We start from the raw sequence: 14,293 nt of genomic DNA, 5'->3' as shown, positions 1-14,293 counted from the left end.
TGCTGTAATCCTTTCAGAAGTTTAATAAAGAAAGTGATGGAATTTCTCGGATTTCTAAAGTGTTGAATGCATTCTGGTGTCTGTTGAAAACAGCTGGATTCCTGTGTATTACACAATACAATAAGTCTCTGTAACTCTCTCTGTTATGTATTTTTGATTTTTTGAAATCCATATGTGTTTTCTAACTTTGAATATTTAGCAACAAGGAAAAAGAACAACTTTCAGGATTTATTCAATGAATACCCTGAGTTCAATCTGTGTTGTTAATGAATGTTTTTCTTCAGCTGTAATCTTGATAAGTGTAATTCTTAATTGATGCACTTTCAGAATACATCTTTCACAGTGACCTTTGTCACAGGAATTCAAGTTTGCTCCTGTGCAACGTGTTTCAGTTTCACCTCACCAGCTTAATAGAAAATTCTTAATTGCTTTCTGTTGGCTGACATGCCTCACCATTCAAGTTAAATTTGTTTGTCTGAGATACACAATTGGCCCTGCAGTTTGAACACCACCAATCCTGCATTTCAAAGCATTTCACAACTCCAGACTCCATTGCCCAATGATATATTACTCTCTAAACACTACATCTTAAGCCCTGAAAGAAATCCTTCAACCAAAACATAAACCAAAATCTGAGAATAATAGCTAGCCTAAAACACCATCATAACAGAGACAAATCATAAAGAGAGAGCCCTCTCTGATTACAGTTTGGCTAGAAATTGTGATCCAAAGATTGGTTAGTGGTTACCCCGGCCGTATTCCCTTGGGAGTCATAGGGAACAACCTGGGTGTTAACATTATCAATGATGGAGAAAATGGAGTATTTGTGTGACTTCTTGATTAAGCCATACTCACACTTCATTTTGTCCGCAATTTGCTTCTCTTGACTCTTGCCTCCAAAATCATTGGTAGGATCCAACGCTTGGCAGGGAAACCTTGTGATATGGTGGATCATCATATCTGTGATGGGGATGGCTTCTCCTAGCCAGAGACACCCATCACGTGTGAATGCAAGCAGTTGGAGTATGCACACCATGTTGATAGTGGATAAGCTAATGTGTGGTACCCATAACATATTCAGCAACTCGGATTTTTCAACCCCCATGACCCACTTCATCATCTCCAATCGCGTGACTCCATTCTCCTCATAATATATCTTTGTTGGATATTTGCTTGTGGCTAGATGCGGGAATTTATTGTGATCAACGAGATCCTAATCCTCCATTTTTAGTGCAAGGATACATCCTAACTGCGGGCCTTCAAATGGTACTTTCTCTGTTAATAGTGGGGTAGAGACCATAAACTTGCCAGAATCTAGATCCTTCTCTACCTTCGCTTTGCCCTTTCATGGAGGGATATAATCTAGGAACCAAGTGATAGGCTCATGCTCCTTATCATACAACTCTTCAACCTTGTCGTGAAGCTCTTCTTCGTCTGGATCTAGGGGTTCATATGGATGTTTTTTCTTGTCCATCTTTCCTTTTTGTTGAACCTCTGCAGGGTTCTTCCTCGGTGACTACCTCACTGGAATAGCTTGGGGTTTCTTCTGATTTTTGTTAGCAGTAGATGGCTTCGACCTAGGCAACCTCAGCATCGTAGGTAAAGATGGTGTAGCTTCCATCATCGCAATTTCAGGGGCTGCGGTGTAAGAGACAGCTGCTTCAGATAGAGCAGATTCAGAGACACCGCTTTTGAGGGATTAGTGGCTATCATGTTTTCTACAAAGGCCTTTTGGAAGGTTTCAGATATGTTAGCTAGCCCTGGATGCTTAAAAATATCTTCCCAATCTTCTCAGTTCATAGACATATAGTAATCTTTCTGGCAACAAATTTGCTAAAAGAAAAGTGTTGTAATGCAGGCGAGCATGCCAGATTTATAGGTAATTTCGAATTCAAATCTGACCATTCCCTCCAAAATCCTATCATAAATGCATCTTTGGCAGCATATTGCCAAATATTTTTTCCATAAATGTCACATACCCACTCCTCCTAATGGGATTTTCACCATCAAATTAGCTACAGTGCACTATACGACTAGTTTTGGACCCAGCTGCATAGCACCAGCCTCCATGGCGCAACCCTCCTAGTGCACCTCCTCCTAGCACTCTACTTTCTTTCCTCACGCAAACCCCTTACTTCATTTCCCCCTTATTTCGATAGTGCAGTTTATAGTCTCATACCTCCTTGCATATGCCTGGAGTACTAAGACTATCTTTTCATCATATAGTCATCACATAGGGGTAGGATCTCCTTGATACAACTTCAGTCAGCTTCCATTGACTCTTCCTAGGAATGGTTCCCCATTCAACTTCACAAGCTGATTTGCACCACCATCTGTGATTTCCTTAACAACATATGGCCCTAACCAATGAAATTGAAATTTTCCTGGAAACTTTGTGGACTTGCTATCATATAGCAGCACGAGATCATTTACCTTGAAGGTGCACAACTTAATATGCCTATCATGTTAGGCCTTCTCACGTTTCTTCTACACCTATTGGTGAAATCCGGCTAGAAATTAGTATTCTTCAAGTTCTAGTAACTACGTAAGGTTCTCTTCCATGGTCTCACAATCAACCATCTCAGTCAATGCTGCAATCCATAGACTTGACACAATATACTCCATCGGCATGACTACTTCTATCCCATAGACTAGCCTGAATGGGGTTTGTCCTGTTAGCTTCTTACATGTCATCCTATATGCCCATAGGACCGTTAATATGCACATATCCCAATTGATCCTCTACACATTGCAGGCCTTAGTCAATGCATTCTCCAGGATCTTATTAAATTCTTCAACTGTCCCATTTTCCTAAGGGTGATAGGGTGTACTCTTCTGATGACACACCTGAAATTATTCAAGCATCGTGGAAATAGTTTCATTGAGGAAGTGCGTACCCCTATCACTCATCAGTATTTTCAGATACCCAAAAATTATCAACACATACTCAAACAGGAACTTCACGGCTATAGCAGTGGTTCAGTCCTTCACTGGTTGTGCTTCTTCCCATGTTGTCAAATACTCAGTCATAGTAATAATGTACCATACACCTGTCTTCTTACCCGATGGTCGTATCGGACATATAAAGTCAATAGCCCACTTTTTAAACACTTGTAATGAAGTTTGAGGATTTAAGGGTAATTCATGTATTCGTGATGGCTTTCCCATGCTTTGGCACGCATCGCATGCCTTATAGTACGCCTTAGAATCCTTATGCATTGTTGGCCACCGTAACCTTACCCGCATAATCTTCTGCACAATCGCTCTACCCTCATAGTGTCCTCCTGCCACTCCTCCATGTGCTTCGGTGAGGACACTAGAGCGTTCAAAATCCATAATGTATCTGCACAATATTTCATCAATACCCATCTTATACAAGTGTCCACTATCACAGAAAATTCAGCAGCGCACAACACCAATTCTTTCTTCTACTGAGTAGAATACCCTTCCATAGTTGTTCCAGTAGTTAGAAACTGAATTATATCTGCAAAATGATCATCTAATACTCGTATAGAAAAGAGTTGCGCATTCAGCAACCCTTCATCTAAATTAGTTGGCTCTTCACTTGTCTCAATCTTGGATAGATGATCTGGTCCTCATTCAACCATCTAGGCTTGAAAATCACTTCAAAATCATATTCCTGAAATAGTAGTAACCACCTATAGCAAGGAAAATTTTAAGGATGGAAAATTTTCTTGAAGTTTCAAACATTGGTGAATCTCACTAATCCCTAATATGCAAATTATAAATGTTTATTGATATATTTGTAAAATTATTCAAATTTATAATTATTTTATATATAGTCTCTATATAATGTTGGCGATTTTTAAGGTAAAATAATTTTATATTCTAAAATTTGGGCGAATCGTCTTTTACAAAATTGGAAATTGGCGAATCTTTTTTATGGAAAAATCATGGAAAATTAGCCCACTGGGCGAACATTAGCCCCTAAAATTTTCCATGAGTCCTATAGATTTTCCCCCACAACACAAGCTTATTGACCAGGTATTTGAGAGCGGAGTGATCTATATATATTTTGAAATATGCACCCAATAAGTAGTGTCTCAATTTCAACAGTGCATAGACCATCGCCAGCCCTTTGTGCTCTGTAGTTGAATAGTTTTTCTTGGCCTTAGATAGTTTCCTACTTGCGAAGGCTATCAGAATATTAATCTTGACTTTTCTTGCTTCAGCTAGTACCGCACATGGTGCAATATAATAAGCATCCACATGCACATGAAACTCTTTCTTCCAGTTTGGGAACACCAAAATAGGCATAGTCATCATCTTTTCCTTTAATGCATCCACATTGTGCTAACACTCTTCATCCCAACACAAGGTCGTGTCCTTCTTAAGTAATTTTCCCATCGATGCAGTTATCTAAGCATAAGCCTTGATAAATTTTCTATAATAACTAGTGTGCCCTAATGTTGCATGCAACTACTTTACATTCCTCGGAGCTTTTAAATTGATGATCACCGCTATCTTCGCGGGGTCTACCATTAACCCTTGTTTGCAGACCACATGACCTGGAAAGATTCCATATGGCATAAAAAATATGCATTTCTTCAAATACAGTGAAATTTGATATCCACGACAAGTATCTAGCATCATTCGCAGACTTGCAACATGGTGCTTTACCAATCTGAACACACTTTAGTCATAAAAATATACTTCGAGAAATTTATGGATAAATTCTTTAAACGTGGAAATTATGACCCTTGAAAAGCTCATTGGTGAATTCTTTAGCCCGAATGGCATCACTATGTACTGGAAACATCCCCACTGGGTCGCGAAGGTTGTCTTTCTGTGATCCTCAGATGAAATCGTAATTTGATGGTACCCTGAGAACCCATCAGTGAATGAATACACCTCCTGTCCTCCAACATTCTCTAAAACTTCATATGTAAATGGTGAAACAGATCATGAGCACATGCATCATTCAACTTTCTCAAATCTACGCATATTCTAATTTCACCCTCTTCCTCTTTTCTTGAACCACCATAGGGCTTACCCAATCAGATTCTTCAATTGGTTCAATGATTCTGTGTCCAGCATTTTATCGAGCTCTTTGTGCACCTTTTCCTTATACCTAGGATTTAGTCAATAGGGTCACTGTTTTATGGGCTTCACATCCGGCTTTAAAGTGATCTTCATTACTCCCAAATCCCCTACTATTCCCTTCAGGTACGCGAACTTGGTAGGAAACAAGTCCTAGTATTTGTGCAACAGCTTTGCGACTTTATCAACTGTATCTTCATCCCAATAATCGTCTATCTTTGCAAAATTTGGATGCACCTCGGACCTAATATTTACTTGTCTGATATTCAAAGGTTTTGATATATCAGGGTTCTTTTCTTAAGGTCATTTAACCTTGCATTGTCCCTCAATCTCTGGAATGTTGATTTTTCTTGGATCATCTTCTTCTTCTTTAGAAATGACATTGTAACATTCTAGTGCGTTGCGTACCTGTGTATTCTAGTCTAGTGGTACCCATTCCATCAGTTCTTCAGACATTCTAAAGATAATGGCCTCAAAGCTAAATTTTAATAAGAAGCTCTCCCTCATGATGTCCCATTTGGTCATCCCATGGCATAGCTCTGTTTCCAAAAACCAATTTATTGGAATAGTATCTAGCGTGTGAAAGAAGATATTTACCCACTCTAGCTGCAGCACTTCTCCCCAAGCTTTCGTCCACTGCACCAAGTGCTCGTGCAGATCATCCCTTCCATTATATTTCTCAGTCATCTAGGTATTAGCGTATCCAAAACTCAGCTTCATCATTCACTTGTATTCCTTCTAGTTAGCGAAGCTTTCCTTATGTGTACCCCAACATCGGGAAGGCATAGCATGTAGTGCTGATCAAGTGCCCGGAATCGATGTTCCTTAGGTGCCTCCCTTTCAAACTCATCCAAAAATAGATTAACATCATTTAAGCCATAATAATGCAGAAATTTTCTTACCTTTATAGATACACACCATGACGATTTTATCATGATATTGCAATGTAGCGTAGAGACCTCATGCAACCTATTTTTCTAGTGTTCGAGCTCCTCATATGAGTCTTAGGTACAGGAGTTGTCTCTATCCCACGTCATCCACCCATATGTAGTGGGATTGATCCAATCATCATCATGTGTAGTAATCTTATAGATTTGATCCAAATCATCATCTTCCTCATAGTCGTGGATCGGTTCAGTGTAGCACTCTCCTTCAACAGGGTCTAGTGGCACAATAACCCTGAGCGCCTTCTTCCCCAATGTCATCTTCTGCTTCTTCATATTAATAATCACATCCATGTTGAAGGCCCAATAAATTCTTAGTAGCACAGTGTAAGGGTTGTTGTCATCCAGAATTTCAATTACTTCAAAATTAGCCAATGTGCTTGCTCCTTCAATGTCTATCGTTACCCCGTACAAGCGCCCCATAGGAATAATCTTCTGTTAATTAACCATGCGTAGCTGTATAGGAGACAATTGCAGTGCAGGTATCCCCATCCTTTCCCATGTCTGTTTAGGCAACACGTTCCCATCAGAACCAAAATCCAGGATGACTTTGTCCATTTCATACTCTCCTATTTGCGCAGTCAACCTCATCTCTCATCCTATTCACTTCTTATGCTTACCTAGTTTCCTCACATCATGCTATTCTGAAGGAATATTAGTCTTACTCATACAATTTACGATCATCTCCTGGAGCCTTTCTACCGCCTTCTGATCCCTCAATAATTTCATATAAGTTTTGAGAAAAGTGGCTAACATCGAAGGATCCACATCGTGCACTTCACTATTTCTACCCATTTTTCCTGACTCCCCAACGTAGAAGTCTCAGCAAATTTCTTCTTAGCTTCCATGAGCGTTTCATTAGCCTGGTTGAGGTCAAACCCAACTTCCTTCTCAACAGCCTTGCACACCCATAGCTCGATTTCTGGCTGCTTTCCCTTATCTTCATTTGTGGCCATACCACTACATGTTATGACATTGATGTTATGATTCTCTTAGCGAGGCTCCACCCTCATCATCTGGTTATTCTAGGTAGGTTGATGGGTTTGCATCTTATTTTCTTTCATCTTTGCTATAAGTATAGGGAAATATTCTATCACATTGTTGAATTGTCTACAATATTGACGAGATGGATATGTTAGGTTCGTACAGTCATGCGCAAAATGTCCAACCTCTCCACAGTTATAGAAAATAACTTGTCCATGACCTCTTCTATCCCCTCCTCCCCTTCCTCCACCATGACCTAGAAATCCTCTACACGCTGCACTCGCGCTTTGATCCTAAGGCTAAGTTTTTTCCTGCCTTCGATATGTATGGGTTCTATCCATCATTAATTCATAACTTCGATAATGGCACTCATCACGACCTACAGATTTTCAGAAATTACAAAACAATTGCTGACGAGTGCGTACAAAATTTTGTAGATGGCAATTGTTTGGTGCATGCTATCCTGTAACCTGACAAATAGCACACCATGGAACTACTCCTATGCTTAGCCCAATGATATTTTCTGGCTTCAGGTGGACAGGAGCCCCCCAATAAGATAATTATGATAAATCGGACAATGGTCCTTATTGTGTCCATGGCACTTGCATTTCAATCACCAAACTTCTGCGCAAACTTCAAGCTATGATTTCTTTCCCTTCTTTAGGATGTACAACTCCAGGTGCATAATTTCCAGCTGTGAGTGAATCTATTGTACTCCAATGTTTGTAGCTTGTACTAGTGAGGCTTCCAATCTCTTCTCAATGTCAGCAACTTCAAATTTTGTTACTACCTTCTGTTGTGATAATGGTAATCTTAGGTGAGGAAACAATGAAGAAATGTACCAAAATTTTTGTTTTTCATCCATGATGTTCATACTAGGCTACTGGATCAAGAATTTTAGCCTTTGATCAAAATCCCACGAGGATTCATTTACCATTTTTTGTATTTCCTTAAATTCTGTAACAGACTGTTCTTGAGACTTAGGCTTCTTAAACTCACTATTCAACACTTGCTAAGTCTCTACCAATGTTGCGCCAGGTTTTTCTTGATAGTACTTGATATACCAAGTCAGTGCCCTATCCTGCAGTGTTGTGACTAGTTGTGATTTCTTTACATCATCATAAGTGATCTGCTGCACTGTCCACACAACATTTGCAACAAACCATAATTGCTCGGGGTCTTCACTCCCTGCACCTTTAAAGATCGACATCTTTATTGTGTTTTCCAGGTTGAATGGTGGAGGTGGAGGTGGAGATGGAGGTGGAGATGAATGTGTAGGTTTATGCAGTGGAGGTGGAGTTGGAGGTGGAGTGGATGGATGAGGTATCTACAGGAAACCCTAACTTATTAACTGTAGTGCACTACATTGTGTATTCAGAATATTTCCTTCATCGTTGCTTGAAGAGGATCCCAATAGAAAACTATATTCATAGCCCGATTCTTCGATCCTTCTAAAGGGTTTTCTGCTTTGTGTAGTCCCAAACATCAAGGTAAAAACATAACCTATTTTTCACACAACAACATCTTAATCTAAGCTTTCAAAGATTTTAAATACATACCTCGTGGTCCCTTGAAGAGATTGCGCTTTGATTCACTATAACTAATGGCCGTATCAATCGTGAGATTAGTGACGAATCCTCTTATGATACGATCAATCCAATGATCCAAAGCTTGCATAATGTTATTTTTTGAAGCTTCCAAGAGCCTCACCCACTCTAGAGTCCACACAATAGGGTCGTCAAGTCTCCATGTACCCTGACTATCTGACAATCTAGATAGCTACTCCTGTAATTTGCAAGGGAAGAAATAGAAAAAAAAATCGGTTTCCTCTGAGTATGGGTATCTATTCAATCACTATTCAATGGACAACTGTGGGTTTCTATTCTCCTGAGATGTGAATGAGTGTTCTTGTTGATCAAGCCACTTCTCAATTTATTTCTTAGCAGGGAACCAATTATTTGACATCACACATTCCTTAGATTGATCCCAATCCTGACAACAGAACCATTTGTTGGCTTGATGGGGCCTGACCCAGGTTCAGCTTTAACTGCACCAAGTAACAAAACCCTAACTGCTGGCCTTTTTGACAACAAACTGCATAGCGCATGCTGTAGTCTCACCTGAAGCAATATTGGGGGATGCTAGAACCAGGTTTCTACATCCAGAGGCCTTTGTGATGGTTTCCTAAGTTTCCTAGGGTTTATATCTACCTTCATGTAGATCTATTCCTTCTGACGGTCAATTATTTTCACGCAGATCTATTCCTTCTGACTGTCAATTATTGCAACTCTATTCAGATGACCTTCATGTCCTAGCGAAGGTACTTGATTGTACTTATCATACATAAATATTATAGATCTACCCGTTCCTTGTAGTAAATGTGCATTTTGAAGCCCTTATGGCCTAAATATGTCGTCGCACAGATCTACCCTTTCCAAAAAGCTAACTACAACAGATCTATCTAATGACTTCCCGATCTTCGCGAAGGTGGTTAATTATACTTATTATGCATAAATATTATAGATCTACATGTTTCAGGAAATAAATAAAATTAATTCACATAAAATAGATCACCGAACAAAGATACATAAGATTAAACAAAAGTAAACAACAAGGCATAGATGCATTAAAATTGCTTCCCAAACACTCTTTTTTATGAATAAGTGTTCAATTACAGACTTCTCCTCCTAGCGCACTCAGTTGTAGGGGGTGCACACTCAACTTGCGGACTTGTCAAGGTATTTGTGCACTCAGCTGTAGGAGCCTTCCCTTTTGCCTAAGTACACAAAACATACTTTTCCTGCCTTAGCACCTAGCCCTTACAATGGTTTGTTCCTCAAATATATCTCTCAGACTCACTATCAATCATCTATTTATAGCATTTTCTTTACAATACCATGGTCCACGGACCATGGGCGGGTCTCAAAACAACTCTATCACCTACCCAACTAAGGGACTAAAGCCCCTTTTACTCATGGAGAATTTACCTTCGCTACAAAAATATATTACAAAAATGATTCAAAATCTCAACAAAATTGACCCAGGGACCCCATCCCAAGAATGATCTAATATGGCAACATATTCCTTTCTCATGCAGATTTTGCTAGGCTTGTGAGGGTTATCAATTATTGTAGAGGTTTTGTTTCAAGATAATCTTGATCCATAGAATAAGGCTATATCTTTGTTAATTACTCAAACATTTAAGCTTTTAGGAGCTATATCACTCATACAATCAACTCGAAATCCTATTAGTCCATACAAAACATGCAAATCATTCTCTACAAATTTTGGGTAGAACAAAGTTGGTTGAAAGCATCAGTAATTGGCCTTGCTGTGATCTAATTTTTGGTTCTCTTAACATCAGTAGGGCAAGAGTTCTTTGAAACAAATGAGAGTTTACTATATTCACAACCCTAAATTATTTCTTGTTGAGATTACATTTGCTATCATGAATATATTTATTGTGCATATGGAAAATTTTATGAAACTAGCTCACAAAAAGATATAATAGAAAGATCAACGCCTTAGAAATCCGCCTCTTTGAGGGGTAAGCCTCCTTTACATTACACAAATGAACAATTCTTCAATGATACAAATGACAAGACCTCCTTTCTATATATAGACTTCTAAGGGGTCATAATATAATCAGAGCCGACATAACAATAATAATGTAAGGGCACAACAATAACAATAGTGGGCTTCTATGGGGCATAATAATAACAATATGGGGACTACATGGGCACAACAATATAATAAGGGGGTTGTACTAATAATAATAAGGGGTTACACTAGTAGTATAGGAACCTAACATGCCCCTCTCCTTCAAAAAGTGTTGTCCTCAACACTTGAGTAGTTTTGGATGATTCTGTATAAAATTCTCATCCTCCCATGTCGAATCTTCAACGGGTAAGTTCTTCCACATGATGAGATACTCTAAAATTGATCGATTTCGTAGCTGTCAATTTCTTGTTTCTGTGACTACTTCAGGTTCTAATATGATTTTTCCTTCCTCATCAAGTTCTAGCAATATTATTTGAACTGGGCTCTTCTGCACCTTTTGAATGAGTGCCCACACTTCTTCATCATTCTTCCATTCATCCCTTTCTTCGTTTATCCAATCTGGTTAGATAATAGAAATGGCCTATAGTAATTCTTCCACATCCTCATCCTTTCTTGAGAGTGCATTTCCCACAAAGTTTTTCTTCCCTTTTTTGTAGATGATTTCAAAGTCATAGCCCAACATATTTGTGACCCATTTTTGTTGCCCTTTAGAGGATATTGTTTGTTCTAAAAAGTATTTAAGACTATAATGATCTAATGGATTTGAGACTTCTGCGATCTGCATTATGTGTTGTTATATCTTCCGGATCCATCGTATTTTGTTATTTTATGCATCGACGTTCGAACCATCCTTTGTGGTTCATCATCGACGTTTCCAACCATCCTCTATGGTCCAGAATAGACTCATGTGCAACTCTTAAATCCATTAAAGCTGAAGAATGGAAGAAACAAAAACAAGCCCTAAAATTTGAAAGATTAGAAAAGAAATTTGGCACTAGTACAAACTCCTCCGTAGTTGCCATACCTCATGCATGTTCCAGAATCGTACCTACACAGATATCATTTCTTAATTCACTAATCTCTAATAATGAAACACACTGTAGAGATGGGAATGAAACAACATCTAAACCCATCTTTGGAGGCATTAAGTCCAACAATTACGATGTTGTAGGTAACGCACAGTCAACGGAGAATGCACATCTGCTAAAAATTGAAACTATGAACAGCGTGGAAAACAGTGGAAAGATCATGCAAACAGATGTGGTTTATGCATCACCGTATCAAGAAAACGATGCCAGTGAGGATAATACGCTGTATCCACATTCGATTCTCATAGAAACAACCAACAAAAATGGAACCATCACAAACGGCACTGTTAATAGTTGTAAGATGACACACGCACATCTGCTGGAGAGCGCATATCCAATAGATAATACAGCACTGCAAATACCGAACAACATGGAAAACGAAGCAACCTTGTCACGAAAACTACAGGTAAATAACAGTACCGAGCTATGAGATTTGTTTAATATTGAGTCATCGAATCTAGGGGAAGATAAGATTGGGGGAATCAAGCTACCTCATTCACTGAACAACCATATATGGATCGATACATCATATGACAGTGAGATCAGTAGGATTAAAAGCAGTAATATAAATAATGAAATAGTGAACAACAATTATGATATTAGCGCCAACGAAGATTATAATAAATCCCCTCATGAAGAAATTAATCTCATGTTGGATGACATGAGTAAGGAAAGATTAAAATCTCAACAAATTAAAATAAACAGTCAAACTAAAACAGCAGATGAAAAAGTAAGTATAATAAATCTCTCAAACACCCACATTGACGAAATTAGAATAGGTTTTCTAGAAAAAGGCTTGAATTTTGTTATTTCTCCTCGCACCATCCCCAAAGAAGATATTTTGTGCAGCATAGAATATGGGATCAAGGACATGCCTGACAACATCAAAGAAATCATAAGGCAGGATTGTTCCATAATCCTCAGAAAAGCCAAACCACCCAGAAGCAACATCTCAAAACAAGAATACCTAGCTCTCAAAACTTTAAACCAAAACCCTAACATTGTGGTCCTAAAGGCGGACAAAGGGGGTGCGATGGTTATAATGAACACAAAACACTACAATGAGAAAATGCTAGACCACTTGACCAATAGTGGTTGCTACATCAAATTAAAAAAGAATCCCATAAGGAAGATATCCAAGAATGTCAATAACTTAATAAAATTAAGCAATGAACACAATATGAAGAATCTTATTGAAACCAACCCCTACACCCCTAGGATATATGGAGCCCCTAAAATTCACAAAGAAGGTATACCTATTAGACCCATTGTCAACACGATTGGAGGCCCTACTTACCACCTTGCGAAACATCTTGCTAAAAAGCTCAAACCCTTGGTGGGTAACACTAGCTCCTTTGTCAAAGATTCCAATCATTTCATCAATGAAATCAAGCAGATAAAACTAGACCAAGATGACATCTTAGTGAGCTTTGATGTAAAAGCCCTCTATACCAACATTCCTATAGATGAAGCCATGGATGTTGTTTACAAAATCACTGACCCCAACACAGCTAAATTAGTGGAAATCTGTCTAAAATCAACATTTTTTAGCTTCAAGGATGAGATATATGAACAAACTTGTGGTGTGGCCATGGGATCACCCTTGTCTCCCATCATTGCTAATTTGTTCATGGAACATTTTGAAACCAAGGCCATTGAGTCTTCCCCCTTAAAACCTAAACTGTGGAAAGATATGTTGATGACACTTATGTCATTTGGCCTCATGGAAAAGAAAATTTAAACAAATTCCTAGAACACCTTAACAGCCAATCAAATTACATCAAGTTTACGATGGAAGTGGAAAAAAATGGTTGTCTTCCATTTCTTGATATCCTTATCAAAAGAAACTAGGATGGCACAATATCTCAACAGGTCTATCGTAAGAAAACACACACTGAACATTACCTGCATGCTAACTCTCACCATCATCCGGCTCAGAAACTTGGGGTGCTAAACACTCTAGCCACAAGAGCAATCCGTATTTCAGATCATGATAATTTTGAGCAGGAAAAGAACCACCTCTTGGATGTTTTCGAAAAGAATGGATACAAAAGACACCAAGGTATTAAGGTTTTCAAGAAAGTTGAGAATCCCATAAACAAACAACATAAGAATGATTATGCTGGTACAGTTCACCTTCCCTACATTCTAGGCACCACTGATAAGATTTCACACATCTTAAGAAAGAACAACATAAAAACCACTTTCAAACCTATGAAAACAATTAACAGATGTCTTAAATCCGTAAAAGATCCTATTGACCCTAAACACCACAAAGGGGTCTATTTGGTCCCTTGTTCATGTGGCAAAACATACATTGGTGAAACCGGCAGATCTATATTAACCAGGATTCAAGAACATGCTGCTGACATCAACCATAACCGCACCAAAACCTCGGCTTTGGCTGAACATTCTAGTAAAACCAATCATCACATTTGCATCGAAAACTCCTATGTTATGGCCAAAATAGAGCATTACCACCACAAAAAATTTAGAGAAGCTATCGAAATAAGAAAAGACCCCAATAACCTTAATCGTGATGACAACTGGAAAATAAGTGATAACTGGATTCCCACGCTAACAGGGGGGTCCACCACATCCTAAACATATCCCGATCCTTAATAATCTTTAGTTAAATTAAACTCGCTCATCTTC

The 14,293-nt window shown here is 38.6% G+C and overlaps 1 pseudogene; it reads left to right on the top strand.

Annotated features, from left to right (window-relative positions):
- The window catches only part of LOC149143482 (uncharacterized), a 62,408-nt pseudogene extending 52,002 nt beyond the window's left edge, over positions 1–10,406 (top strand).
- The last annotated feature ends 3,887 nt before the right edge of the window (positions 10,407–14,293 follow it).

Source organism: Pinus tabuliformis, chromosome X, assembly GCF_031772625.1.
Source record: "Pinus tabuliformis cultivar Carrire ecotype Pingquan chromosome X, CPIR1, whole genome shotgun sequence".
Taxonomy (NCBI): Eukaryota; Viridiplantae; Streptophyta; class Pinopsida; order Pinales; family Pinaceae; genus Pinus; species Pinus tabuliformis.
This window is presented reverse-complemented; position numbering and strand designations above follow the sequence as displayed.